General features: G+C 48.3%; 1 protein-coding gene across 2 annotated transcripts in view; it reads left to right on the forward strand.

Moving 5' to 3' along the window:
* Positions 1-27,735, forward strand: part of MVB12B (multivesicular body subunit 12B) — a 390,107-nt gene that overhangs the window by 41,933 nt on the left and 320,439 nt on the right. The gene's annotated exons all lie outside the window — the stretch shown is intronic.

The raw sequence follows: 27,735 nt of genomic DNA on the forward strand, positions 1-27,735 counted from the left end.
GATGTAAGCAGTGCAGAGTAGCACAGTAAGCTGAGTGCTTTACCTGGCAATGCTGGGCTCTAGAGGGCTATTGTAGGACTGGTGCCCACTGGTGCATGTGTAAGAAGAGCGCGTCCTTCCCAGACTTGGCTTCAGTGAGAGAGTGCTTGTTCTCACAGCCGTAGTTAATGGGCAAACATCCACCACTGTTCATTGCTCCCACCCATGACCGCCTTGGGCATGGGCGTCCGTCTGCACTGGTGCTGCCAGCACATAACTGCACTGGGAGGAGAGGAGGACCTACAGGGAGGAAGAGGAAGGCTGCCACGAGCTATCCGCCAGCTAAGCCCTTGCTTGGATGTTTGAATAAGAGCAAAGTCGAAAAGATAGGGGCCAACAAGTCAACAATTGCCATCGAGTTCTGTTTGTTTAAAACATTCCTTATAGCTATCAATACTTAATCTGGCTCATGGCCAATTTCTTTTTTTTATTCAACGTATGTCTGACTCCATGACTGGGTGCGTGTTGGGACAACTTGTCTTACTGGGTTCTCGGTCTCCCATATTATTGTGAAACTTAAGTGAAAAGCAGGAGGTTTCTGGCACTGAACATAATTGTTGACGTTTAGTTTTCTTTTTCACTATCTTTTTGCTTCTAAATTTTAAGCAGAGATGTGTGTAGACCATCGGACATTCACATTTTGGGGAAGGATGGTGGACATGCCTCTGTGAGGTTATGAATGAAAGCCAACTGGAAGCCCCACATTAGAGGCAATGGGCGATGGATGGTGTGAGCGGGTGGGGGCTGAGCTGGCATGAACTGTGGTTGAAAGGAAAGCCTGATCACCTGGTGTGGGGATGAGGGATGACCCCCAGGTAACAGGGGATCGATTTTGGATATTGCAAAAGCAGCATCTAAAATCACAAAATGGCAGTCAGAGGTGAGCGAGAATACAGGCATAGATGAGTAGACACACACGGGCATAGAGGTGCGTGGCTACTGCACCATTGGCCAGTGAAGGAAACGATGTGACGCAACAAGTAAGAAGCTACAGTAGTGGAGGGACACTGCATACATGGAACCACCAGGTCTCATGACTTAGGGGTCTGGGCCGGAGGAGAAGAGCAAGAACTGAAAACTCAAGCTGGAGGAACATAAACATAAACAAAATGGATCACCATGGAGGAGAAGTGGACCTGGGGATGGGAATGAAACCTATGGTGGAGGCCAGCATAGACTAATTATGGCGAATCAGAACAGGAGGATATCTACTGCACTCTGCAGCACGGTATGCAACAGCGCCCTTTATCCGAGGACCCAGGCTGGACAGGAGAAGGAGACCACGGGCAGTGCACCCGTCCCTCCTCTATTACAGCCCCACAGAGAAGCAGTAGTCTTTCTTTGAAAAGATTAACAGGTTCAATCTGTGCACAGGGTTACCACAACACCACTCTCCTCTCCGAAGGAGAGGGACCCCTTGTGGCTCCTTCACCGCGGGTAGAAAGGGACTATGAAGCTCCCTATGGTAGCCACACTCCTACAGCTGAATGCACAAGGAAAGGCATAGCAACCCGACGCTAGGCAGCAGCCACACGCTTGAAAGAACAAGCGCGACCCAAAGACTAGTCCAAGCTCTCCGGTTGAAAACCCCGGTTTCAGGGAACACAGGGATCCCACGCCACTTTTTCCTTCCACCAGCAGGAGGAAGCAGGACAGTTCGTGGCAGCTCAGCCGCCACCTGTTCACCCAGCCCTGCACACCACAGCGATTTTGTTCCTACTTGATTGTGTAAACTTGGACATCCACTTTGAACTCCATGGTAAATGTACTCAGTAAATTTAAAAAAAACAATTGGTGGGGGCTGCAAATATCCAATTAGCCGCACTCTACTGGTTGGGGTGGTCTCTTCATATAGTCTGTTTTTTATGTGGATTTGACTAATGTAACAGTGCCTAAGTATTGGGCCACCCTGTTGTGCTTCTGTAACCTGACTTTTTTTGCACAGTTCTATGCACATAACAAAAAAGTTCGCATTATCCTTCAAAAAGAGAAACCGGTCACATTTGTATGCAAAGACCACAGCACAACTGAAGGGAATTAAGGATATATTGGTCTAGAAACACCAAAAATACAGTTATCAAAGGGTCCTAATGAGTAGCTAGGGAACCAACAACAAGGGTCGGATATAGGATGGCACCGTTCATTGGGAGAGACGTGCATCCTAGATTGAACGAGCTGCTGAAAAGCTGTGATGGACCAGTGGAACCACTGAGGCAAGACGACAACCTGGTGGCGTGAACCTTCGACGTCCTAAATCAAACCCACAGTGGCAACCAGAGAGGAAGACAAGCAGCTCAACAAGGAAGATATTCTCTCCGTTTTGCATGAACTATGCAAGGTATGGAAAGAAGGCCTGCAAAGGAAACAGCGGAGATTCACAGGAACAGTAGTTGACTTCGAATCTGCTGTTTATGAAAAAGGACAAGGCGCATTCATGCTAAATGTGAGGACTTAGAGAAATGGTCTTGAAGCGATAACATGCTCCAGAAATCTCAGAATACTCTGAATGAACCGACATTGTGCTCTTTGCCTCAGTCCTGGATCTGAACGACTGAAATGGTGGGCCCAAGAAAACAGAAATTGTAGCAAGTAACCGAGGAACATTGGGCCAACCTGTTCTTTCAGTAAAAAGAACTATTGGTCAGGAGAGCAGGGCACTGGGGGCGCAACGGACGTTCAAAGAGACACTACCTGCTGCTTCAAGATGTGGCAGAAGCACACTGGCTAAAATGATGCAGCTTTGAGGAGCGGATTAAAAAAGACCGAAGATTTCACTGGACTTTCCATTGGGGCATAAAATTCCATAAGATTGGAGCTTTTTACCATGTCACCCCAGTGCAGGAAGTGTAAACGATCATGGGCGGAGGAGTCACCTGAAAAGAGACCACAGCTTCTCAGAGAGACCTATCAGCAACTCCTAAAACAGCATGAGAGACAAGGGGGGAAAGAAACAAAAAAAATCTCGAAAGAGAGGGTCCTGTGAAAGTAGAGTTTTGAAATGGATCACATCATGAAAAGAGTAATCTCTTGCCACAGAGAGAAGGAAGCCGGATAGATAGGGAATATTTCTTTTGTAACTGAGATGTGTCTCGACCTCCAGTGAAATACTTTCTTCAAATGGTCGTGATTTTAAGGGGTGTACTCCAGCTCACAACGGTTATAGACAATATGTTACCTGCAGTGAAAAAACACAGAGAAAAGTGACGACAGTGGAAAGACACAGTGGGGTTCAGGCCCAGAGACTGGACCTTGTTTTACTTTTCTATTTTTTGAGTTATATAGTTAGTACTTGCCTGTGTACCCTGTTTTTTTTTTGGGGGAGGGGTGTTAGTAAAATGAGTGGAGGGAAGGGATGGAGTCTGATAGGGAGATATCCTCATAGTAAACCAAGACTGCGGACTGAAAGGTGGAAAGAGACACGTACACTCGATACAATCAGAGGGTCTCACTTGTAATGTCCGGGGCTGAATTCTCCTGCACAAAGGCGTCTAACAAGTTGGAAGAAATCAAAGTGGAGAAAATACTATTTCAGGAAACTCGGCCTAAAAGGGGGATCGTCTGGCTGGTTCAAGTGAGGCTCCTGTTCTACAGGTTCACTGAACAGCCCTTAACAAGACAACTGGGCTCTACGGTGCTGTTAAAGAATTGCTTGGGCGGTAATATTCGAGACAGTGGAAAGAAGGAGAAGGTATGCACTTGTATGTTGCGGGCGGTGCTGACAGTTGTCTTGCTGCCTGCTCCAATCCAAGGACAAGATGCAGTTAGGCAAGTGATTCTGAGGAAGGTGCACCGATGTGCAGAAGGAAACATTATTAAGGGGGTATAAATGCAGAGTTGGCCAGAAACAGGTTAGATAATAACTGGAGTACTGGCCCTGCAAGAAACCAATGATACTATAAGATTATAAGTGAGCGGAAGTGGCTCCCATCTTTCCAAGGAGGTCGGTCGCTTTGAGGGATGTGGGATGGAAAGACTACTCAATGCTCCAACGTGAATCTGCAGGTAGGCCTTACACCTGGCCTCCCTCTCGTGGGTAGAGGGTAGAAGTCATGGCGCTGCTGGGAGGATGGGGGGGGAGGGGTACCCTGACTGTGCCTCACGTTTTTTTTGTGGTGCCCCTTGACTGTCTGTGTGGAGTTACCTTGAGGCTTCCTAGTGACATCTACTCGGAGCTGCTTTACCCAGTGAGCGACTTGACCAGGATGTTGCCTTACGGCTAGAGCGCTCGACCTTGAAGCTGGGGAAACGGGTTGGAGTCTCAGCATAGATGCTCAACATCATGTGATTCTGAGCCTAGCAAAAATAAATGTGTCCATCTGTAACGAAACTGGTGCTCATGTAAAGCGCTCTGATACATGATACCTTCGGTCTAGTTCGCGCTATATAAAACTTTAAAAAAAAAAAAAAAAAAAGGCACGAGAGTTTGTTGAGGAAGCTGCCCCAGGCAGGCCAAAGCTCCACCCCGGACCACTCTCGGACACAGCTTGCACACTTAGGGTGACCAACCGTCCGTAAATTTCACGGACAGTCCGTAATTTCGGCCGTCTGTCCGTTGTCCGTTAAGGATTCTTTAACGGACGCCATTTGTCCGTAATTTTAACTGGGCACCGCTCGCACAAACCTAGGCACAGCTTCCACCCACCTCCCTTCTTGACGCCGATGCTGCTGAGGTCGGGTGTAACAGACTCCGATGCAGCACCAAAGCTCAGCTACCCAGCAGCATTGGAGAGGCACAGCGGGGTGGCAACCCTCACACCTTCAGCCCTTGATGAGCTGTTAAGAGGTGTTTAAAGGTGACTGAGAGAGGGGGGGCTGCAGCTTCAGGAGCAGGGGCATCTATTCAGATGCAAACAGCCCTGAATGTGTTATGTCTCTGCAATTTAGAGGGGCCTCACACATTCCCTTTCTGCACAGGGCCCCAAAAATCACCCCCCCCCCCCACCCCCTGTGGTGGATCCTGTCCCAGTCCATGGCTCCTGCAGCGAGAGTAAAGTTCATGATGGGCCTCTTCTCAAAAAGGCTCACCTCAAAATTAATATGAAAAGGTGGGCGAGTAAGTGAAGGGATGGGTGGATGGCTGGATGAATGAATTAGTGAAAGGGTGAATGGATGAATGAAAGATTGAATAGATGGATAATGAGAGAGGATGGATGGATTGATGAGTGAGTGGAAGGATGAATGAGAGAAAAGGTAAATAGCTGGATGTATGGGTGGAAGGATAGCTGGATGGGTAAAAGGGTGGATGGATGAGTGAAAAGGTGGATGATGAGTGAGTGGGTGGATGGATGGATGAGTGAAATGATGGATGGATTGATGAATTGATAAGTGCAAGGGTGGATGGAGGGATGAGTGAAAGGGAGGGTAGATGGACAAAAGGATGAATAGATGAGTGAAGGAATGAAAGGATAGATGGATGAGAGAAAGGATGGATGAGTGATACGGTCAATGGATGGATTCATGAGTGGATGAGTAGATGGATGGGTGGGTGGATGGATGGAATGAAGGATGGCTAAGCGAAAGGGTCGATGGCGAGAGAAAGGGAGGATGGATAGATGACTGAAAGGGTGGATGGGTGGAAGGATGAGTGGATGGGTGGAAGGATGAGTGACTGGGTGGATGGATGAGTAAGTGAAAAGATTGCTCGATGGGTGAAAGGGTAAATGGCTGGATGGATGGATGAGTGAATGGATGGGTAGAAGAGTGGATGGATGAGTGTACAGATGGATAGGGTGAAAGGGTGGATGGATGGATAATGGATGGATGAGTGAAAGGATGGATGAAGGGATGGATGAGTGAAATGATAGATAGATGGAAGGATACATGATGGATAGGTTTGCAAATGGTTGAATATGTTTGGATATGGCTGGGCTTACTTATATACTATTGCGCGACCTCCTCTGATGTGTCTGTAAAACGTACCTATTGTCCTGAATTTTGACCTCCTGTCCTGAATTTGTGTCCTGAATTTTGACCCTTTGTCCTGAATTTTTACACTCACCGTCCTGAATTTGCACTAGTGCCAGTTGGTCACCCTATTGCACACACGACTCCTTCTTGTGTTTATAGGTTACGAAGGATGACAATGCTGAGTTCTAATGATCAAGTTTGATAAAAAACAGATATTGCCCAATCACAGAGCAAAAGTCCAATAGGTGTCAAACCATCTGCATGCGGGCAAAGGCCCTTGCCCACCAGAGTGCCATGTGCGGCTTGATGGTTTCGATTCACAGACGAGGTTGCGGCTGAATCTGAAAAGTTTGCTTTTATGTAAAATAGGTTTACTGTCGCCATGCCAGCTTTTGACACGACTTCCAGTTTAGTAGGAGCCAGAGTTGTACTGTGTATACAAACACACTAATGCCACTTCATTCACAGAGTTTTGCAGATGCGCTTTCATAGCGTGAAACCTGCATCACATCGGATTAGTCATTCTCCAGGGTCAGAGCGGCATGAAGGCGCTACAACGGCTTCTGTTAGAAAAGAGCCCTTTATTAGGAGTGCGTGGTTGGTTGATCGAGCACACGCCCCAGGAAGTGATTCTGTTTCAGTGAGCATGCAGGGGAAACCCGACCCTGTGTGGAGGAGGGGGTTTTTGGGGGGGGGGGGGGGATATGGTTTGAACAAAACCGAGGGGTGGGGGCGCAGACTAAGAGGTGGCATGATGCACACACACACACACAACACATGTGGAAGGAAAGCCGACACACAACACATGTGGAAGGAAAGCTGAGACCCCTCTGAGTTTGGTCTCCGTGCGATGTCTACAAATGAAGGTTCAAATATTGACCCCTAAATGGCTGAAACGTTATCAAAATCTAAGAATGCCACACTGGGGCAGATTGGACGCGTGCTGCAAAGGATGTATTCTTCATTGTGAGGAGGAGAACCTATGGAACGTGAGTGTTTGAGTCCTAGGAAGCCGCCTCAATCTGGCAGAGCGCATGCGTGTAGCTCCTGTGTATCACGTGATCCGAGCAATGCCCCCCCGAAGTATCAATCAATCAATCAATCAATCAAGGCATTTATACAGCGCACTACTCACCCGGAGGGTCTCAAGGCGCTTGGGGGGAGGGGGGGGGGGTGCCGCTACTGCTCGAACAGCCAGGTCTTGAGCTTCTTCCTGAAGGAGAGGTGGTCTTGGGTCAGACGAAGGTCGGTCGGGAGGGTGTTCCAGGTTTTGGCGGCTAGGTAGGAGAAGGACCTTCCTCCAGTTGTTGCTCTTCGGATGCGGGGGACGGCGGCGAGGGTGTGGTTGGTCGATCGGAGGTGGCGTTTGGGAGCATAGAAGTTGAGGCGGTTGTTGAGGTAGCTCGGGCCTTGGTCGTGTAGGGCTTTGTGTGCGTGGGTGAGGAGACGGAAGGTGATTCTCTTGTTGACGGGGAGCCAGTGCAGGTCTCTCAGATGTCCGGAGATGTGGCTGCGTCGGGGGATGTCGAGGATGAGTCTGGCTGAGGCGTTCTGGATCCGCTGGAGTCTCTTCTGGAGCTTGGCGGTGGTTCCAGCGTAGAGGGCGTTGCCGTAGTCCAGTCGGCTGGTGACGAGTGCCTGGGTGACCGTCTTCCTGGTCTCGGTGGGGATCCACCGGAAGATCTTCCGTAGCATGCGCAGGATGTTGAAACAGGACGCGGAGACGGCGTTGACTTGTCTGGTCATGGAGAGGGAGGAGTCCAGGATGAAGCCCAGGTTGCGTGCGTGGTCTGTCGGTTTCGGTGCGGTGCCCAGGGCGGGGGGCCACCAGGAGTCGTCCCAGGCGGAGGGCGAGGAGCCCAGGATGAGGACTTCCGTCTTGTCTGAGTTCAGTTTCAGGCGGCTGGTCGTCATCCAATCGGCTACGTCTTTCATCCCTTCGTGGAGGTTGGTTCTGGCGGCGGCGGGGTCGTTGGTCAGGGAGAGGATCAGCTGGGTGTCGTCGGTGTAGGAGATGATGTTGAGGTTGTGTTGGCGTGCGATGGCCGCAAGGGGGCTCATGTAGACGTTGAAGAGGGTGGGGCTGAGCGAGGAGCCCTGGGGAACGCCGCAGATGACTTCCGTGGCTGCAGATCTGAACGGTGGTAGGCGGACTCTCTGTGTCCTTCCAGCGAGGAAGGAGATGATCCACTCCAGTGCCTTCTCCTGGATTCCGATGTTGCTGAGGCGCTGCACTAGGGTGCGGTGGCAAACAGTGTCGAACGCTGCGGAGAGGTCTAGGAGGATGAGGGCCGCTGTTTCACCGTTGTCCAGCAGGGCTCGGATGTCATCGGTGGCAGCGATGAGGGCGGTCTCGGTGCTGTGGTTGGCTCGGAAGCCGGACTGTGAGGGGTCGAGGGATCCATTCGTCTCGAGGAAGGCGGCCAGCTGCTTGTTGACGGTCTTCTCGATGACTTTGGCTGGAAACGGGAGGAGCGAGATGGGGCGGTAATTCTTGAGTTCGGTGGGGTCCGCTGTTGGTTTCTTTAGTAGAGCGCTGAGTTCGGCGTGCTTCCAGCTCTCAGGGAAGGTGGCGGTGTCGAAGGAGGTGTTGATGATGTCCCGCAGGTGGGGTGCGATGACAGCGTCGGCCTTGTTGAAGACGTGGTGGGGGCAGGGGTCGGTCGGAGATCCGGAGTGGATAGAGTTTATCGTGCAGATGGTGTCTTCTGTGTTGATCTGGGTCCAGGCGCTGAGGGTGGTGGTGGGGGGCGTTGGTGCGGTCGTGGGGAGTGTTGTTTGTGGGCTGAAGCTGTTGTGTATGTCAGCGATCTTGTTGTGGAAGTAGGAGGCGAGGGAGTTGCAGAGGTCTTGTGACGGGGTGATGTTGTTGTTTCCGGCGTTGGGGTTGGAGAGCTCTTTCACGATGTTGAAGAGTTCCTTGCAGTTGTGCGTGTTGTTGTCCAGCCGGTCCTTGAATGCTGTTTTCTTGGTGGCGTGGATCAGTTGATGGTGCTTCCGGGTGGCGAGCTTGAGGGTGGTCATGTTGTCCGGTGTTGGCTCCCTTCTCCAGGCTTTCTCGAGGGCTCGGCAGTTCTTCTTGGAGCTCTTGAGTTCGTCGGTGAACCATGGGGCCTTCTTGCTGCCGGGTCTGCTAGGCGGGGTCTTCAATGGGGCGAGGTCGTCTGCGCAGTCGCTGATCCACTTCGTGAGGTTGTCGGCGGCCTGGCTGGGGTTCGCTGAGCTGGCGGGAGGGTGCTGGCTCAGCGAAGCGGCGAGCTGGTCTGCTGTGATCTTGTTCCAGTTTCTTCGGGCAGCCTGTTGCTGGTGGTGGTGGATCGTGGATCTTCTGAAGGTGAAGTGGACGCAGCTGTGGTCCGTCCAGTGGAGTCCGGTGGCGTGGCTGAAGCCAATGTCCTTGCTGGAAGAGAAGACAGCGTCGAGTGTGTGTCCGGCGAGGTGGGTGGGGGTGGTCACCAGCTGCTTGAGTCCGAGGTTGGCGAGGTTGTCGAGCAGGGAGGTGGTGTTGCGGTCGTTGTTGTTCTCCAGGTGGAAGTTGATGTCCCCCAGGAGGATGTAGTCAGTGGAGGGGAGGGCGTGCGGGCTGATGAAGTCGGCGATGTCTTCGCTGAATTGTGTGCGTGGTCCCGGGGGTCGGTAGATGAGGGTGCCTCTGAGGGTGGTCTTGGGGTCCGTGTGGATCTGGAAGTGCAGGTGTTCGGCGGTTGTCAGGGTGTCGTCGGTGTTGGTTGTGATGCGGATGGTGTCCCTGTAGATGATGGTGATCCCTCCTCCCGTCTGGTTGCCGCGGTCTCTTCGGGTGATCTTGTAGCCCTCTGGGATGGCGATGGCGATGTCGGGCGCTGAGGAGTCGTTCATCCAGGTTTCCGTGAGGAAGGCGACGTCAGGAGCTGTGGTGTCAAGGAGGTTCCAGAGCTCGATGGCGTGTCTGTGGACGGAGCGGGTGTTGAGTAGGATGCACTTGAGGTGGTGGCTGCTGGTGTTCGGCTTGGTGGGTGCTGGTGCGGGGCTGGTCCGGATGCAGGTGAACTTGCAGGCGCGGCAGCTGAAGGGTCCGTGGGTTCGTCTCGGGGTGGCTCGGTGGCATCCCGGGATTCGGCCGGTGTTGAGTGCGTTGAGGGTGGCGGCGTCGTACGTCCGGCGGGTGGGCTGGGGTCTGCGGGGGCCAGGGGTCCTGGCACTGGGCGCGGTCCAGACGCGGACGGGCGCAGACGGGCTTACCTTTGGCGCACCTTCGGCGCTCAATCGGTGCTCCCGCTGCGCGCGTCCGCTGCGCGGTCGCTCTGGGGGCGTCATAAGTAAGGAGCCGGGAGGGAGGGTCAGCTGGGTGGCGGGAGCGGGGCCGCGAATGGGAGGACACGTGGGCGTGGCCGCCGGGGGCAGCGGCGGGAAACAGATCAGCTGGGCAGCGGCGTGCGGGGCTGAAATGCAGGCAGGCAGGAGGCGGCGGAGTCAGCAGGGCAGCGAGCAGGCAAAGGTGGCAGGAGGGAGAGGAGCGACGGAGCTCAGAAGCTGAGCGGTCACACTCTGAGGGCGACTGCGGTCCCCTTAACTAAGGAGCCAGGAGGGAGGGTCAGCTGGGTGGCGGGAGCGGGGCGGCGAATGGGAGGACACGTGGGCGTTGCCGCCGGGGGCAGCGGCGGGAAACAGATCAGCTGGGCAGCGGCGTGCGGGGCTGAAATGCAGGCAGGCAGGAGGCGGCGGAGTCAGCAGGGCAGCGAGCAGGCAAAGGTGGCAGGAGGGAGAGGAGCGACGGAGCTCAGAAGCTGAGCGGTCACGATAGGATGCATGCACGCCAGCTTCTTAGCATTCGAATTCGAGGACAATTTGGCATCTGAGTATTCCGGGGCGCACAACCTGAGATCTCAACTGTCTAATGGTACAGGGGCCTCAGCATCTGAGTACTCCGGTGCACAGAACACCAGATCGTAACTGTCACAGGGTGCAGGGGCCTCGGCATCTGAGTACTCCGGTGCACAGAACACCAGATCTTAACTATCACAGGGTGCACGGGCCTCAGCATCTGAGTACTCCAGTGCACAGAACACCAGATCGTAACTATCACAGGGTGCACGGGCCTCGGCATCTGAGTACTCCAGTGCACAGAACACCTGATCTTAACTGTCACAGGGTGCACGGGCCTCGGCATCTGAGTACTCCGGTGCACAGAACACCTGATCTTAACTGTCACAGGGTGCACGGGCCTCGGCATCTGAGTACTCCGGTGCACAGAACACCTGATCTTAACTGTCACAGGGTGCACGGGCCTCGGCATCTGAGTACTCCGGTGCACAGAACACCTGATCTCAACTGTCACAGGGTGCACGGGCCTCCGCATCTGAGTACTCCAGTGCACAGAACACCAGATCTTAACTATCACAAAGTACCAGGGCCTCGGCCTCTGAACTTCAGATCACAACTATCACAGGGTGCAAGGGCCCATGGCTTTAAGTGGGCCAGGTCTCACCGGTGCTGAGCACTGGCAGTTTTTTAAAGGGGGCCTCGAAACGGGTCTCTAGCGGGCTCTGTTTTGTCCCCTGGCCCGGACTGCAGTGACCGCAGGCACATCCAGGTGCGCGCGCTCAGACTGCTCACTTCTCACTAGTGGAAAAGTGACGGCATGACGTCATGCCAGGTGAGCGTTGTTGGGGAAGGGAAATCCCTTAAAGAGAGTCATCTTCTCTGTGGATTTCCCTTCTCTTTTTGAAACTCAGGATCAGCAACATTGTCGTGGTGTCACCAGGGCTGTAAGTGGAAGCTTTTTCAATATTGTATACAACAAGCCATAGTTGCTGCTTATTTATCTTATGCAACTAAGAACCATTGGCAAAACCAAATGTCCTGACTTGTTGTAGGTATGATTTTACTTGTTGTATCATATATTTGGATGCAATGACAGAAACAGCAAAATACAAGTCAGGCGGCACACTATGCTAAGCACAGATTTTTTGCTTGCATGTCTTTTCATCCCACTTAAAGCCCTGCAAGGGCGTCAGCATCTGAGTATTCCAGGGCTCAGAACCTCAGATCTCGTCTATCACAGGTGCAACGGCCTCAGTCAGTGCATGCCCTCAGCCCCTGGAAATCCTTGAATGCATATCCTCTGCTCTGGAGTACCATTTCTACCTCTGAGTATTCTGAATATTAGGAGTGGATGTAACCTTAGCTCTTGACTCGCACTGGATCATGTCCTCCGCTCCTGAGTAGTAAAAGACGCATGGCCACATGCCTTCAGCTCCTGTTATCACAGGTTACAGACCCGCACCACCTGTGTATCCCAGAATATATATTGTAGCTCTGTGGCCGTGTCCTCCCGAGTATGCATGCTTTCAGCACCTAATTGTTACAGGGTGCATAGCATCTGAATATTTCCGGGCACACACCCTCAGCTGCTGTTATCGCAGGTTGCATGCCCTTGATTGTTGAACCTTTAAGATGCATGTCCTTTGCTCCTGAGTGTTTCAGTATGCATACCGTGTGTGCTGAAGTATCCCAAAATTTGTGTCCTTGGATCCTGAGTGTTTCAGTATGCATACCCCGTGTGCTGAAGTATCCCAAAATGTGTGTCCTTTGCTCCTGAGTGTTTCAGTATGCATACCCCGTGTGCTGAAGTATCCCAAAATGTCTGTCCTTGGCTCCTGAGTGTTTCACTATGCATACCGTGTGTGCTGAAGTATCCCAAAATGTGTGTCCTTTGCACCTGAGTGTTTCACTATGCATACCGTGTGTGCTGAAGTATCGCAAAATGTGTATCCTTGGCTCCTGAGTGTTTCACTATGTATACCCCGTGTGCCAAAGTATCCCGAGGTACATGTCTATAGCTCTTTCGTGTTTCATTATGCATACCCCTTTCCTTTATGCCCAGTTAATTAAATACAAGTAAGGAGAGACATCTCCCTATTCTCTCCTAATTTACTCCCCTTTTCCTGGATGAGTTCATCACCCTGTTAAGGAAAATAAAGTCTGGATCCCGATGGATCCGCCACCCCTGAGAATCCTTGCTCTTGAGCCTGAATTCATCCTCCCTACTTTGCTAGACATGATTAGTCTTTGCTTGGAAACGGGTACTGTGCCCTTACCCTGGAAACATGCACTGGTTAGAGCTGACCTAAAGAAGCCCAACCTAGATCCCGATTGTCTAGGAAATTATTGCCCTATCTCACTGCTTCCTGGTCTTAGCAAAGTGACAGAAAAATATGTCAACAAATGCATATCCGATTTCCTGGAAGCGAACTCCATTTTTCACCATACGTAAAAGGGTTTCGAGCCCAAAAGCAGCACAGAAACTGCTCGTCTGGCTGTGGTAGAGGAGGCTAGAAGACTGGATTGAGGAGCTACGGTGGCTATCATATTATTGCCTCTCTGTGCGGCCTTCAACACTGTTGAGCACCCCTCACTTCTAGATAGGGTTAGCAAGGCAAGAATTGTTATAAAAGTCCAGGATTGGGTGAGCTCCTTCCTGAGGGAACGAACATTCCAGGTCTGTGATAAGGATTGCTCATCAGAAACTATTACCCGTCATTTGTGGAGTCCCGCAGGGGTCCTAGCTTGGTCTGACACTTTTTAAATATATATCTGCAAGCTCTAGCAGAAATTATAGACCCCTATGGAATCTCTATAGTCCCCTATGCAGATGACACCCTGCTGGTCTTCTCTCTTGTCCCAGACTCGGATCCTTCTTCTTCCACACTTGGACCTTGTCTGGAGCAGGTGGCCAGCTGAATGAATAAATCCAGCCTTAAGCTCAAACAGCGAAACAGAATTAATGAGTCTTGGAAACCATCTCGCCACTCAACAAGTCCTGGCCTGGCCTTCTAGCCTCGGCTCCCCCCAGCCTCTAAGGCGGTCATAAAAAGTCTAGGTATGTGGCTAGAAAGCATATTAACAGTGGAAACCCAGGCCACCAAAATATCTGCCGGGTGCTTTGGAGTGTTGAGGATGTTTTGTAAGATTCTGACTTTAATTCCACAGAACTCGATACAGGTGGTGGTACAAGCCTTTGTTTTTTTCCCACTTAGACTATGGCAACTCACTGTACCTGGGGTCTCTTAAAGGAGTGATACAGAAACTTCAAGTTGTGCAAAATGTGGCCGCATGCGCGCTACTTGGAATCCCTAGATCACAGTCAGTTAGATAGAGCTTCAGAGACCTTCACTGGCTCGCCGTCACCCAAAGAATTGAATTCCAGTCACTGTACATTTTCCAACGTGCTTTACACGGAAAGGGCCCACCGATTTCACGTCAGTTTGCCTCCCCTACATCCTCAATAGACAACTTTGCCCCCATTGTCAAAAGAGTTAGACGTGGAGGACGCTTCTTCGGCTTCAAAGCAGCTAAGCTCTGGAATTCCTTCCCTCTAGCTAGCCGAGCGACACATAAAGAGCTAGCCAGTAAAACGTGGCTCTTCAATTATTAACTGCCCCTATATGTCTTCCCCGTTCTAAATTGTGCAGCCTCTCCGAACTAGCGCTGGGATGTCTTCGGGTCATCATGCGATTTACAAATTCTATAATATATAGTATACCCCGTGTGTCGAAATATCCTGAAATGCATGTCCTTAGCTCCTGGGTGTTTCGTTATGTGTGCTGAAGTGCCGAAGTATCCCAAGATGTGTACCGCTCGATCTTGGCTCAGCATCTGAATATTTCAGGACACATACCGCCTCTGCTATAACAGAACGCATGTCGTGATAGCTGAAAAAACATGTGATGCCCAGGCTCAGCACCTAGCTGAAGATCCATGGAAATTGAGCTAGAGCTCTCCTTTACTCCTTGAGAGGACTTCTATCCTTTCCACAACCAAAGACTTTCACATTGGTTTGTATTGTAATTGCATTTATATAGTGCGTCCTAGCCCTTAGGAGGCCTGAAGGTGCTTTAGGCTGGGCAGCATACTGCTCTGGGAAGTGCAAGTCCTGGCTTTAATGCGGCTGGACTGCGGCCGTGCCGTCCTATTGGGCATTTGTGTGACCTCCTTTGCTCCAGTTAAAGCTCTTATCCGTTCAGCTGCCCCCTTGATTTCTGGAAATAGAAAATGTGTTCACATTTCTTCTGTCCGATAGATCTCCATTGGCTTCCTCTTGAAGCAGAATAAACGTCAAGTTGGCTTGCATCACTTCTAAGGTAAACCATAGTGGGTTCGAAGACTTCAGGGAATCCTGGACTAAGCCAGGCCTGTGGGAAGGGCAGCTTGCGTCATCAGTCCTCTAAGGAGACACTTGATCTAGGATGTGTCTTAGCTGGTGTTCGAGTAGTCAGGAGTTCAGTCCTTCTGTTAGAAGTTGATCATTTGCTTTCCGACGTGTTTGCAGAATTAGCACATGTTTTCAGACTTGGGTATAGTCGGCAATGGATGTGGGAAGTCTGCCCTGTTGGCCAGGCCTGAGCCGGCAGATGGTCGCTCTGTTGGTGCTAATCCTTTGGTTTGCTGTGTCCTTGAGAGCATGAGGTTGAGTGGGCATCTTTCTCCTACATACAGAACACTTATGGTCAAAAGCCAGGGTTTGGCTTCTCTTGTGTTGGCCCAGTCACCGCAGTCTCATTTTAAAACGCTGGCAACCGACACTGACAATACAGTCTTATCGAGTGCCTCATAGAAAGGTGTCTAAGGTCCAGGTACAGGTGTCTATATGAGATTTCGTAACCTCAGGCTGCCTCTTTCTGTGTTTGCTGGATAAGGAAATGTTCCTTTTTCTCAATTATGATTCCTTTGTTCGGAACAAACTGAATCTTGTGCGGTAATGCGTTTAAGAGGTGACGAGGCCCGTACTCCAGGCTTGCCGAGTAGACCGCATCCATTTGTGTTGATCTCCCACAAAAGTCCTCGCCTTCCAGTGTCCTAACAGATGCTAACTAGGTAGATTGAGAAGCCTGAGGTGAGGTGGTGTCCGACATAGACACGTCAAGCTATTGGGTCCAGGGTGCTGCGGCCTCTAAAGCCCTGCACCAATGGGAAGTGCCTTAAGGATATCGAATAAATGTGAACATGCATGTATACGGTCTTCATCCAAGGCATCTCTAGGAGTTGGGCAGCGTCTAGCTAGCATGTGTGGGCAGCCTCTTGAAAAGCTGCTGCGGACATCCATTCGCCAGAGTGTAATGGGTAGCTGAAATGGAATCATACCTCCTTTGGCCCTTATCATATCACAGAATGGACCCCTTGCCCCAGGTAGAGTTCCTCTGGAGTGACCTGCTTACCACGGAAGGGCTGCAGTACAGGTAAGGAGTGAGCGGGGCTGCGATTTCCTGTTTCCTTTGTATTCTCGCTGCTGCCTTCAAGTCTCTTGAACCCCGTGGTAGCAAGGACAGAGGTGGGTAGCAGCTGCTGCCCCAGGCTGTGTCTGTTTGCCATCCATGAGTGGTGGGTCTTTACCAAGGATCTGGATCGTGTTTGCATCCGTGCTGTCCTAATGTCAAGGGGGAGTTTGAGGAGGAGGCTGGAGCCCTAAAAGAGCCTCCGACTGATCGAAGCGGACACGGGGCTTCATGCAGAGTCTGGTAGCAAAGCATCCGGTATGTTTATGCTCATCAGTGTTTGTTGCTGATTTTGAGTGATTCGGTATACTCAGTGCTTTAAATGGGCCGGTACTCACCGGTACTGAGTACTGAGTACCGGCACCTCCGATTTTTTTTGCCGTCAGTACCGGCACTTCTCTGTAGCCAGAGAGAGTACCGGTACCATGATCAGCACGGCAGGCGCAGATTAGGTTCTCCCTCCAGTGCAGGGCAGATGCAGCTCTGCTTCCGAGGACCTTGTAATGAGTTAATCTGTTTTAGTGACATGAACGCATTTCTCGTGGGCTTTGATATGTGCTGCAAATGGTACAGAAGTCATTAAGTATGATCATATCTTGCCCTTTGACCCGCCCCTAGTGCCGCCCACTTGACACACCTCTTTTTTAGTGAGTACCTGCACTTATTTTTTCCCATTTAAAGCACTGGGTATACTATACGTCCTTGTGTACACAAGGTTTCTGCCTTGGAGTTCATGGGCATGAGGCCTTTGCAGGAAAGCATTTCCAAGCTGCAGGACTCCAAAACCAAACTCTGACTTATTCCCGACAGAGTTGGAGTATATGATTTGGGAGACATCTGCCTGGAAACTAGGGTTGCCACTGTTCCAAAGGAAAAATACAGGCCATTTTTTATAGTTTTAAGTGAGTGCCAAGTCCTGGTCATGATGCTGAATAGTACTATAAGCAAAATCGGATGTAATCATTTGTAACATAACTTCTGTCCGTACTCACTTTATTTATTAGGGGTCGTAAACGCAGCTGTAGAACACATTTAAAAGTGCTTTCTAATTATATTTGCTGTTTGAAGTGTGTACAGATGAGGCCTAAAAACACCGGCTGTAGGTGATTTTGCCTATTTTTGTGCCGGCCGGGGCGTTAAAATACCGGCGGTGCCAGTAGAAAGCGGGCTCGGTGGCATCCCTGCCGCAATCATGCAGAGATGTCTGCGCACATTGGCCTGTTCTTAAAACTCTGGGTGCGCCTAAGTACGGTATAGGTCTGCAGAAAGAGCAATTAACAAACCAACTTCCACATCCTAAAAAACAGACTCTAGTTCAGTTGCATTGTCGAAGTACCCAGTGTTGTAATAACGGTTAAAAATGTGCCCATCTGATGGATTTTGTAACTTTGAGGTTAAATGAGAGAGTCACAGGGGAACCATCGTGCAAAATGCAATGTGTGTCGGGGTATGTAGGAACATGTTTCAAGTAGTTTTAGTCCTTGAAGCACAAGTAAAACTATTCCTGATAAGTGCTGGGTTACATGTTCTGCATGTCCACGGTGCCTGGGTTACATGTTCTGCATGTCCACGCTGGCCGGGTTACATGTTCTGCATGTCCACGGTGGCTGGGTTACATGTTCTGCATGTGCACGGTGGCTGGGTTACATGTTCTGCATGTGCACGGTGGCTGGGTTACATGTTCTGCATGTCCACGGTGCCTGGGTTACATGTTCTGCATGTCCACGGTGCCTGGGTTACATGTTCTGCATGTCCACGGTGGCTGGGTTACATGTTCTGCATGTCCACGGTGGCTGGGTTACATGTTCTGCATGTGCACGGTGGCTGGGTTACATGTTCTGCATGTGCACGGTGGCTGGGTTACATGTTCTGCATGTCCACGGTGGCTGGGTTACATGTTCTGCATGTCCACGGTGGCTGGGTTACATGTTCTGCATGTCCACGGTGGCTAAGGGATGGGTTTCTCCAACGGGAGAACAATTCCTGTCCTCACTTTTTAGGGAACTCATGTTTACTTTTTGTGTAAGCTTTCCATGAGAGTGCATGTGTTTTCCAGCTGTATCCCTGTGTGCGTCCACACCCTCCTGTTCTGTGTTGCTGTTTACCGTCCTTGTGCTTCTCTCCCACCCCCTCTGCTCTTTCTTTCATCCGTGTTTCTCTCTCATCCCTGCTCCCTGTCTTCTCAAAGTTGTGCTCCCCCCCCCTGCCCTCAGTGTGCTGCTTTTCCTTCCTCCTCTCCCCACCTGCTCCTCAGTTACCCCCACCTGCACCCCAAACACCCTCAGAGCTTTTCTTAGTTTTGTTTTTTGACGCTTTTGAAACCAATATTTTTTATTTACCAGTCCTAGTAGTGTCCGCCATCTTGGATTGTAAATAAAAAATTAATGCAAATGCTGCCCATGTCATTCGCTGGCAGGCATTTGCCACATGAATGCATACTTCAGGGAAATGGTACTACCGCCATTGCGCCTTTTATTATATTTTATTTTGACGGTGATGTACAGCATCCTTACGCTGTAAACAGCACTGCCAAAAGCAACTGGCAAAGCAAATCGTTCCCAAAGGCGAGATGTATTGATTTTGCACGTGCTTAGTAGACCCGATTCGCAAACTGTATGAACAGCAAGCCGCAGCCCCTGGTGCCTACAGCGGCGGAAGAGTTTGTTATAGCCGTGGTCTGTGTCACTCACTATAGGATCGGAAAACATCTGCGCGCCAAAAACCCTGTCTGCACACAAACAAGGCCAGGACACACCTGGAGATGGCGACCCTAACGCGCCCCTTAGAGGTGTTGCCGGACACACCGGAAACGTTTGCAGCGGCAGAGGGGAGCTCGACACCGGAAAACAGCTGCGGTGTAACGACGCTGCCACTCGCAAACTTGGTGTTGGTTCCAGGCAGGGTCCCAGCACGACGCACTTTCCAAAAACCTAATTAGGAGGCAGATGTTAGCACCTGGCCTTGTTTGCTGTTTTCAGCTCTGGACATGTGCCTCGTGGATTATAAATATGCTTCCTTTTTCTGCTGCAAATATGTTTCCTGTGCTTCAGTGTGCACATTTTGGCGACAGTTGCAATGCCGTGCCTTCCCCGCTGATAAATTGTTTATTTTATGTATGTTTTTTTTTATATAGCGCTACCATTCCCAATATTGGTATCAGAGCGCTTTACAGCACAAAATTGCAAACACAAAGAGAAAATACAAGTAGTCACAGGATAATAACGCAAGCAGTAGCGGTAGAGGTAAGTAGAAATAAGGCAAAAGTGAGGAAGTGCAGGGAACCAGAGGGATAAAGTGGTACGGATAATCGCATCAGATCGGAGCGAGACTATTCAGTAATCTCGTTTTAACTTCTTGTTTGAAAAGATTAAATGAGGGTTGGTCCTGGTCTCCGGAGGAAGAGAGTTCCAGATTTTTGGTTGAAACTCATGGCCTTGTATTGTTACTGGAAATGCCACACTCTGAGGTTAGTTTACAAAGATGTGAAACTCAACTCTGGCAGTCTTACTCGTATGTGTGGTTGGGATTTATGACTTTCTGGCATTGAAGAGGTTTGCAGGGGTGCTCCAGGGTGGAGTTGGCCCAGCCAACAAATTAAAAGGGAGGGGCCAGTCAAAGGCCTGCATGGGTTTAAAAGGCCATGCATGTGCCCTATGAAAATGTTTACCATGTAAATCGTGCAACAAACATCATGTAAAAATAGGCAAAGCCTCTTTAAATATAAAAAAGTTTATATATTTAAGATGCAGAAGAGTTTCTCCTCAGTACATCAGGTTATATCACGGCATTAAGAGGCATTTAATAAAAGTGATAGTTTTTCAACATGAGTTTGAAAATATTCATGCCTACTACCCTGGTCATGATGACCACGCCACTAGTGAACTCAAAGGCAAGTAAATTGTCGTGTACACCCTATATGTGACCTAAATTCTTATTGTACACGGAGCAACATTTTGGTCTATTGAATCAAACGTTGCGCAAATCAGCCCCTAGATGGGTATCTCTTTCTCTCTCCTGTTTTACATCGAAGGTTAGCGCATGATGTTACTTTACAGCCTGGGTGGCAGGCAGAAGCCACCTGAAACCATGACTCGATGGTCAACCCTACCTCGAGCTGAGCCAGAGGCCGCCACCTGGCTCGAGCCGGAGCCTTCTGAAGCTCAGCCGCCTCTTCTCTAAGGTAGTTCCATGAAGTGCAATTCGCTGCTTAACTTTATTTTATATTTTTCCTCTCCTTGGAGTGATCCTTTTCCTTATGCCTGCACCAATTTTGGGGTTACTGCCTTCCCCTTGCCACCAATGATGGGGATTTACCCCAGCCCTTCAGTGGAGTAAACCTCCAACCGTTTCCTGTCTGGGAATGAGCTGAGAGAATATTAGTGAAGGCTAGAAAATAAGTCCTCCTGTGAGTTCTAACAAACCCGTTGAGGGTATTTCTACCCCTCTCTTCATGGACTGTGTAGATTTACTCACATGTACTAGTATGCATGAGTAAATCTTTTTACGAGTGACGTACTTCCGCTTCTTGAATAGAAAGCGTGGCTTTGCACTTCTACATAAATGATATTGGACATTTAAGTTGAACTTCCACCAGCAAATGGCTTTGTGAGTCAGACCACTTTGGTTTCCCACATCACATAATTATTGCTGTCAGGTCACAGGAAACCCTTGTGGAGAACAAGGTCAAAGGGAATCCTTTTCTCACCAGGCAAGGACTCAAACATCTAAATAAGGTGACTTGTGTGCATAAGGTGTGATGCATTTTATAACGTGCATGTCGATCCAGACAGGAAAAAACGACTCTTCAAACATATGAGCTTGCAGAAATAGTCTTTAAACGTTTTCATGGCAAGCTCCCCTCGTCTAACAATGTTTTTTCGAGGTCTGCCAGAATAAGGTTTTCCTTTATCACAAATAATGTCTTGAATATTAAATACTGCACTCGAGTTAAAAGCTTGTAGTGTAGCTTAAGGATGTATTTATGCAAAATAGCTAAATGTTATGTTAAGAGCTCCATCGATTGAACGAAGTAAGCTACTAGAAAGGCATCTTGAGAGAGATGTTCCAAAAGTGTGCTTCTAGTTGCTTTGATGTTGCAGAAATTCCAATATATGAAATTAAAAATAAGTTTCAAGCTGCAAGCCGAAAGGTCTAAGGAACTTTAGGGGACCAATGATTCTATATCAAAAGAATGTTCTACAAAAATGTAGGTTCATTTTTACTTTTTTCTTTATCGCATTATCCTTTTATTCTATTAAACTGAGATGATGTTCATTTCTAGGACTTTCCTACCAGACAGGGCAACCTGTTTGGTGCAAAAGACTTTTTGTGGGCTTCCCAAACATTTACAGTGGGCTTACAGCCTCCCCTTTGCTTAGCATTATCCAGCTTTCTTTCTTTCTTGTTTCCTATTGGATGGCTTACTGTCCACGTTACGTGTTTGTCCCTGCGCTCAGGTATAGCCTCTTTATCATCCTTTTTATTAGATGACTTCTTTCCTGGCACTGCTCGCTTTTAGGGTTCTGCTTTTTACTTTGATTTTACACGTGTTTACCAGCTCTTTCCCTTATGTGCTTCTCCTCGCTTCATATACCCTCCCCCACCCTTCAGGTTGCTGTCTCTCTCATGTGCTTGCCCCTCTCCTGTGTGCTGCTTCACAAAACTTCCCCATCCCCATTGTCTGTGAAGCTCCCTGTATTGCTTTTTCCATTGGGTGCTACTTTTTCTCCCCTCCCCGCAATCCGCGTAATTTTTTTATGCAACCTGCCCACTTCGCATTGCGTTTCTTCCTACTGCCCGTAGCTGCACCTTCATTGCCCTCTTTGTTTTTTGCACTATTGTTTAGAGCAAAATTCGTCCTTGTGTCAGAAAATTATGTGAAAAAGCTTTCCATATTAACATATAGTGCTCCCCCCATTGTTTTAATGATATTTTATTTTATTTTTTGGGATGATGCCGAACATCAGCAGCATCAACAAACAACATTGTCAAAAAGACGACCTATTGCTTTGCCAAAGCTTGTTAATTTTTGAAAGTACATTTTGTCCCATACCTTGGTATGAAGCTATATGTTGTCGGAGACCACTCCCGTTCAAGGATTTTGAAAGTACCTGGCAAAAATACATTTTGTTAATTGAACAAACCCTTAGCCTCTAACAAGAAGACCAGGTTTGAGGCTGTTGTTGCATTGTGTGGTAATCGCTTGTGGTTCGGTGATGAGATAGCTGCCTACATTCACCTAAATGAGGTGTTGGGCGTGGTGAGACACATTTCTGTTGTGATTGATGCAGCCTCACCTGTTCTCTTTGCCACAGCCCTGCCCTCTTTCGAGACACATTTGGTCTCCTGACTGTGGTCAGCCCCCACTTTGAAGCCCTCTGACTTAGAGGCTAGCTGTTAAATATGAGAAACCAGCCAGGTTATGCAGTAAAGCATTCAAATTGAAGCCTATGTATTGACTTTTAGACTGGAAGTGATATAAGCTACCGCAAGACCACACTTTAATGTCAAAACCTAGAACAGGAATGATTGCAGGAGACTGCCCCTTTGTGAGGGGAAAGGTATCGTTGTTTTAAGTGTAATTTTTATTTTACTTATTTTTATTTATTTATTTATCTACCTTTATTTGAATTGTTTTACGTATTGTAAACACCACCATGGCAAGTTTCACATCTCCGTAAAGTGCATTGTAAGACTTACAATTCGTTTGACTTTTTGATCTGATAAGTAAAACTGTTTTTACTATGTATGAAAGATTGCCAAAAACAGGTGGATTTAGGATACAGAAAATCTAAAACAAAATGTTTGCCTATGTTTAACTGACTGTATTAACTGTAGAGAGAGAGAATGAAGGAATGTGAAAAACTGAGGCGTGGATACAGTTTGTGTGATAATCTCAAGGGATTGGGATGATTAGTAAAAGAGAGTGTGGAGTGAATTAACACATTGGTGAAAAGACAATTTTCACTGAGCGAAAAATATTTTGGGGTGAGAAAAAGTAGCTCCAGGGTAGACCCTTGATTAGTGTTTAAAAAGCTATTGGGCTACAGAAATGAAAAATCTTCGACAACTACTTAATGAGTGCAGGTGTTTTTGCAGGTAGTGAGCACCGGTGCTCATTTTAGAGAGGGCTTCAACTTAAATTTCATCATCGGCCTCAGAGGCACATGTGGTGGGGGACCTCTCAATAAACCGCGTTATAGCACCAGAAAAGATTGAGAGCAACGAGATGGGAGCAAGGGCAAGTGGGTAGAATATGACCAATAAAATGGAATTTAGTTGCCATTATGAATGGGATATTTTAATATGGAGTCACCTGAAAGAGATGACTTGAAGCCGCCTCGAATCGCACGTTTGGGCAGCACTTGGGCGGAAAGGCCTGCCTGTTGCCTTCACTTGGGGAGACTAGTAGGCCAGAGAGAGGATACTTTGAAACTGAAGATGAGGAGCCTGCAGACGGGCCCTTCAGAAGGCCTTTCCTCAGGTTTTAGACCTTCTCAGCCACTTTGGAGCCATTCTCAAGGTTTGAAGTGAGTTCTAATTTATTCTAGTTTAGCATTAACAGTACAATCCTGCACCTGAATGTTTGAGGCTAAAAAAAATCCCAGCACTGATTTATCGTATGTTTCTACCCAGAGTGTCTTTGCCCTCCCCTGCAGCTCTTCCTTTGTTATTTTTTCAATGTACCCAGCATGCCCTATGGTCCAGGGCGCTAGCTGAGCATCCACCTTCTATTAGTGTGTTTTTTTGAAAGGGTTCGGTTGAGTTTTTACTGGGTAGGTTTATCTTTCCATATACTCCTATTTTGCAAGGTAACCGATCATTACGTTATTTAAGATTTTGATCAATGCCAAACCCTATAGTCAGTACACCTTTATTTTCCAAGTGATTTTGGTATGATACCTTGAGGCATCCTCCTCTTTGTCTTGTGATTGGTTACAGGTTGATTGGTTGTGTGTGTTGATGGGGGATCAGGACCCTGAATTGGTATTTGGAACACTGAACTTCTCACAATCTAACCTTGAATAAAGACACTTATTTCCTCAAGTCACACGTTTCATGAATCTTCAAGAAACAGTCGTCAAAGTTATCATCTGTAAAGGCAACAACTCTGCCTTTTGTTCTTCCAAATGTGTTCTAAAAATGAGTAGATCTTCTGGTCACTGCCGGATTTTTAGCATAGCCATGCAATATAACTTTACACACAATGAATCGCAGCTGTTCTCATAATCCTAGTCCTTGGCTATCCCTAAAATCTGTTTGGATCTACCTTGTATAGTACAGGTCGGGGTGTGTAAAGTTGCATAGTTTGGTGACTCACAGCTTCAAATGTTTTTTGTTCGCGAGTTTCATGAAGTAGGAGGATTTCTTTAGTGGGCAGCTTTGGCAGCCGTTTGTGGTAGCAGAAAACCACGAGCAGCAAGTAGATGGGTAGCCGGTGGTGCTGGGTAGGGCATGTTCAATGACCCCACCACCACCAGCTGACATTTTAGCACATGTAACTGTAAAGCATCTGTGCATTTCCAGTGAATAACTTTCTTTGTGTTTCTCCACTGGATACCATTTTTTCCTGTGGAGAAGCTTCTTTCCCTGTACCTCCACCAACCTTGATGGCATTTCTGCCCCTTTCCAATCCTGAAAACAGATGTATTCCGCTCTTGACAGAAATAAATCTACATTCGATTTCATGGTGGGAAGGTACCTTCAGAAGGTATGTAAACTCCAACATACCTGAAACTTTGTTTGTTTTTGGTTGCCTTTTGTAGGGTTACTATCTTCTTGCATCCCACTCAAGTGTCCCTGGGATTAGAGCACTTAAAATTGAGTGACTCTGGAGTAATTTGAATAAATCCATTTATAAAGGCATATTCACTTTGTGTTTGACTCGCTAATGTGAATTAGCACTCTTAAATTATATTTTGTGCCCAAGAGTGAAGCAGGGTCCCAGTCAGTGAATGAGCCGTGATAAATGTAAAAAGAAATGTACACATTGCACAGTAATCGCAACGCGCCCCTGGACATCCTTCCATTGCTTGAACCTGGCGACAGAAGGCTGTGAAGTGGAGCAACCGCCCGTATCAGGTGTAGATCCGACCTATCGGGTTCCTGCCTGAAGCCTTTGCTGGTCGGCAGGAGGATATCCGTTGCGATGGGAGTTAAAGAGCCGTCCAGTGACAGTGCTGCCAACATTGGCACTCCAAGTCTTTCAGGCTGGTTTCTAGGACTCCTTCGCACAATGGGATTTTGTTACCATTGACAGAGAGCGGTTTACGTTCCTCTTCCTCTCTCCACCCACTGCTAAACTTGTGAGCCCGACTCCAACAAAACACCCTTGTCCGGCCCACAGTTACTCCGATAGAGGACTCCGTTTCTGAACTCCATTAGTTCATAGTCTTTTTGTGGGAGTAAGCCTTGTGTGAACCTCTCAGTGCCAGGGGTTTCAAACTCTACCAGTGACACTTGTCAGATGAATGCACAGCGGGCCATCTGATTGACACACTCTCTTGGTGTGGTGCTAAACGACAAACCCAGCCTGCCCCTTTGGGCACCGTGTATTTGTTATGAGAGTTAATGATGGGATATTTCAATGAAAAAATACAATGGTTTTGAAGACTGTTGTATATTTTATAGAGTAATTTACTCTTCAATTTTAAAAGGAAATATGAAATTGCAAGTCTACAAGGTGTTCCGGGGGGGGGGGGGGGAGTGGGGGGTAGGTCGGGGGGAAATGTTTTTATTTCTCAACTCGCCTTCATTGGAAGGGCTTTGCTTGCCTTTACTTTCCTTTTATGGCAAAAGCTTTCCATAGCCTTCAGTGGCGTCACCCACCCTGTAGATCTGCAAAGGTTTATCACCATTCCAAAATGTTTCACATGCATTGAGATTATAAAGATCAGGCGTTACAAACACCCGACTCAGCCTTCCTCATAGACTTTGTAGGTGGTTTGAAAGTTCAGACTGGATGGAAATTGCGTAATTTTTTTTATTTTTTATTTTTTTTAGGGTTGTAGGTTACTGCTTTCCCACAATATAGGCCTCACATAGTTTATCAACAAATAACTGAGGGATGCATCACGCAAAATATCCCACGGTTCTGTCTGCACCTGACGCACCCACTTTCGGTGCTCCTAGCGCAGACTGGGACCATGCACCCTATTCCCCCCCCAAGAAAAATGCTCTCCCCAGCGCGGGCATAAACTAGTATCTGCTTTGGGACAGTGCAGCCCTGAAACATAGACCAGTGGTTTTAAACAGCCAAGGTATTTTTATAGATGGGTGATGTGGGGCACTGCAGGTGTCTTGGGAGGCCCTGGAAATCTGTCCCAAGAGGCACCATTTCTAGAGGTGGTGCAGTGTTAGTGGGCCTCTGGTGAACCTGTTAGTCCGTACGATAGTGTCAGTAATATGGCGCGGGGACCCAGGCACCTGAGGAGACGTTATCCCCAAAAAGTGTTTTATAATATGTATGTTAAATTTTACTTGAAAACCTTTATGAAATGTTGTAGTATGCGTTATTGAGTAGTCCAGACAAATTGTGGAATTTTAGCAATAAAATAAAATTGATGCTCGTAGGCTTAACGTTCATATGAGGAATATTGCTGAAGGCTGGCATCTGGTGCCCGTTAATCACAAGTCATTATCCTGTTAAGATTCACATTATTTTTAGCAGAGGAATGTCCTGACTCCAAGAAAACAGGATTGCGTTGTGGTTTCAGAACGACTAGTATGCTGATGAATGTGAAGGGCCTTTCCTACTTGGTGCTGCCTACCGTAGTTCTTTTGCAAAACGTCCTACTTAAGGTCACTAGGTGGCTGTCCTGAGTTCTAAATTGGATCAGAAGTTGTCAAATCTCACCACCCCTCTTTCAACTTTGACTCTTCTTGACAGACAACTGGGGTTCGATAGGGCGAAAGATGGAAACCATGGTTATTGACTGTATGGAGAACCTGCATGCATCCTTGGACTCTGGTTGATCACAGAACTTAAGTCTCCTTTGCCTGTCTGTGGTTATGGACCCTGTTGATTAAGAAACTATTTTGGAGCGCTTCTTGAAATAGACCGGTGTCTCTGGAACAGGTCTCCGATGGCACAATTCCTTTGTGTTAAACCATTGCCCGCAAATAAGAATGGACTGTTAGCCATCAACTGTGTTGTCCATGTAATCTGTTACCATTTTATCAAAATGGATATGGGGCCATATTTCCAACTTCCATTACAATACCTCTGCAGTTTCCATTGTATTCTGACAATATCCAGCTTCTTGTGGGTGGTTTCTGACTAATGTGCAGTAGCTGCAGGCATGAAGCAACTTTGTTTGATGGACACGCACCTCTGCTCGAACAGGTCAAACTTTGCCATCCTTAAAGTCGAAGGTATCGCTCATGCCAGCCTCCCCTTCATCTGCTGAGAGGGACTAGGTATCTTGCTGATCCCTACCAATGCAGCAAAAAAACCTCCGAGTTTGGTTTGAGTCATACATTACTTTTAGTTACCATATTATCGCAGTAATCAAAATATCTGTTTTCATCTCATGTG

The sequence above is a fragment of the Triturus cristatus genome, chromosome 1_2 (assembly GCF_964204655.1).
Source record: "Triturus cristatus chromosome 1_2, aTriCri1.1, whole genome shotgun sequence".
Classification (NCBI taxonomy): Eukaryota; Metazoa; Chordata; class Amphibia; order Caudata; family Salamandridae; genus Triturus; species Triturus cristatus.